General features: G+C 40.9%; 1 long non-coding RNA gene across 1 annotated transcript in view; it reads left to right on the top strand.

Moving 5' to 3' along the window:
* The window catches only part of LOC107184788, a 6,603-nt gene extending 4,054 nt beyond the window's left edge, over positions 1-2,549 (top strand). Inside the window, exon 2 of the long non-coding RNA XR_001515699.1 lies at positions 1,519-2,549. This is a non-coding gene — a long non-coding RNA (uncharacterized LOC107184788). The remainder of the gene's footprint in view (positions 1-1,518) is intronic.
* The last annotated feature ends 297 nt before the right edge of the window (positions 2,550-2,846 follow it).

The raw sequence follows: 2,846 nt of genomic DNA on the forward strand, positions 1-2,846 counted from the left end.
CATCCCTAGTTTATTTTTTTATTTAGATACTAGAGAGGCCCAGTGCACAAAATTCGTGCACTGGGGGTGCGGGGGCCGGGGGGAGCTCAGCCTGGCCTGTGCCCTCTCACAATCTGGGACCCCTCGGGTAGAGTTGCTAGGCCTGGCTGGCAATCAGGGCCTATCAGGGCTTTCATTCTCCTGGCTGCCGGCAGCTTGCCCTGCCCCTGCTGCTGCCAGTGCTTGCCATCTATGCAGCGCTGCTCCCCCCCACCACCACCAGTTGCCTCCCTCTGCGGACGACCCTCTGTGGATGACAGGCGTGGGTGCAATCTCTGTCCAGCTCTGCACACCCACCACAGCGTCACTGGCTGGTGTCCTGGGCCTCCTTCTTTGGGGTGATCTATTGCAGGGCTCCCCGATGGATCACCCAGCAGAGGGAGGTCCTACCCATCAGGGCTCTGTGATCAAATGCCGTGCAGAGGTTGGCCTGAGCCTCCCTCTTTGGAGCGATCAATTGTGGAGTCTCCCCATTGATTGCCCCGCAGAGGGTGGCTGGGGCCTCCCTCTGTGGGGCGATCCTGTGGCAATGCCAGGGCCCCCCAACCAATCGTATTGCACCCACCTTGGCTGGTCTGGTGCCAGTGCATGTCATAGTGTGGTCATCCAGACAGTTGTTCTGCTGTTCAGTTGTTCGGTCATTCAGTTGATTTGCATATTACGCTTTTATTATTATAGATAATTGACATACATTATAGTTGTTTCAGTTATAAAACATGATTCTATATTTGAATATATAGAGAAATGATCATCACACAGTTATAAAATGTTTTTACTTGTGATGAGAACTTTTAAGATCTACTCTCTGCAACTTTCAAATATACACTATAGTACTGTTAACTTTAGTCACCATGCTGTACATTATATCTCTAGGGATTTTTTATTTTATAAATGAAGTTTGTACTTTGACCACCTTCACCCATTTATTTTTATCTATACCTTTTATTTGAAATGCTATGTATTTTAGTTATTTAATTTATTTATTGTTTCACTTTCTGGTTAGAGGGGAGGGGAATTTACCAATTTTGTTCTCTGCTGTTTCTTCAATATCTTGAATTTGTAAAAATTTCTAATTGTTAACATTTTTCTCAGAGCTGGCATTGGACAACCTTAATTTATTGCTAATAACCCCTATATCTTTCAAGGTATTTCTTCAGTTTTACATGAATAAAAAGCCCTGATTGTATTCTAGTAATTTTTACATTTTTAAGGTATGCTTGAGTTTCTCAGCAAAAAAGGATTATTATAGTAATAAAAGCTCTAGGCTTTTACCAAGGGGAATAAGAAATGTGATAAGGTTTTTTCCAAAGCAACAAAAAGTTTTTCTGATTAAATACACTGAGGGCTTCTCCTTATCAGACTGGAATATCTAACCAAATTGCTGAGGGTCCCCTCACAAAGAGAAACGCCTTAGAGTATCATCACAGAGAAGTCTGCCTATTCAATTAGAAGGTAATTTCTACCACTGTTTTTCTTTAGGTCGTCCAGCTTCAGGATGGATGGTGACCTTCCAAAAAAGTAAAAAGATGGAAAATCATCAAAATTACCATAAACTACTGCCAACGGAATGTTTCTTTGTAGCATGTGCGGAGTGGAGGGAAATCATATTCCTGCATTATATAATCTACCAACAGCCTACTTACCTACAGTCTTCTTAATATACATTATTCTTGAAAGCAGAGCCTGAGACCGAGGCAGACATATTCTATTTGGGAATGTAATCCCAGGGAGCAGGAACGAGAGAGAGGAGTGAGATGGGGGAAGGGGAGAGAAAATTCAAGCAAAATAAGGTAGTGTTATCAAGTGTCCACCACTATTAACAGTTTCTTAGTGAAGAACCTTCTCAGGATTCTTACTAAATTTTGTGTTGGAACTGTCTGCCTGAGGGTTGACAAAGAAAAGCATTTCTCTCTCCGCACCCATCTCCTGCATGTTGAGAACTGCTCCCATTGGTGTTAATTCCCCAAGCCCTGTGGTTGCAAAGCTGGGAGAACCTCACTCATTGCCACATCAGAGAAGCCTTGAGACAGGAAGCCAGATCCTTGGTCCAAGCTTGAGTGAGGCACTGTCAGCACAGAATAGGGGGAAACCTGCCCAGACTGTTCACCAGAGTGGTAGCTGGAATTGGAGGTTAAAGAGATGTGAGACAGTGCACAGCAGATATCGTATAAACGTACAGATTGTGCTTTTAGCTGTGTCCAAATCTATTTTCTCTTTTCTATAATCAAAATGTCAGTGTCCAGAACAATTCTGGCAGAAGGGTTAAATGAAAAGGTTAAATGTGTTAGAATATGTACATTAATAACAGTTTTAACCTTGAGGGATTTTTGTAGGAAATAGAACACAAACATGCGAAATACAACATGAGAACTTGGAAAATAAAAAATTATATATATTGTACTTGAAAAATTAGACTATTGAATAGAGATACTAGATATCTTCTAAACTCATGTAATCTCAGAAAACAATCATGACTTGTTTGGAGAAATAAAATGAACCTTTTGTGTGTCTCCATGGGTTTTATAAATCAATGTCATTAACTTTTCCTAAGATAGTGTTGTCTACTGTCACATAGCATTAACGATATAGAGCTTACAACCAATGAAAGAAAATCGGTAGAAACACAAGAAGGAAAAATATTGGGATAATTTCCATCACATAAAGGGTTGGCATTAATATTGGTTGGAATAGGGGGAAATTGCATGCTTTGATTCAAGCTTCCTGTATGAGGTTCCACCTTACCAAAAATAGTTTTTTTCTTGTAATATCCTCATCATCCTTTCTTATTTGATCTGGAATTGCCATCA

Source organism: Myotis davidii, unplaced genomic scaffold (genome assembly GCF_000327345.1).
Source record: "Myotis davidii unplaced genomic scaffold, ASM32734v1 scaffold507, whole genome shotgun sequence".
In the NCBI taxonomy this organism is placed as follows: domain Eukaryota; kingdom Metazoa; phylum Chordata; class Mammalia; order Chiroptera; family Vespertilionidae; genus Myotis; species Myotis davidii.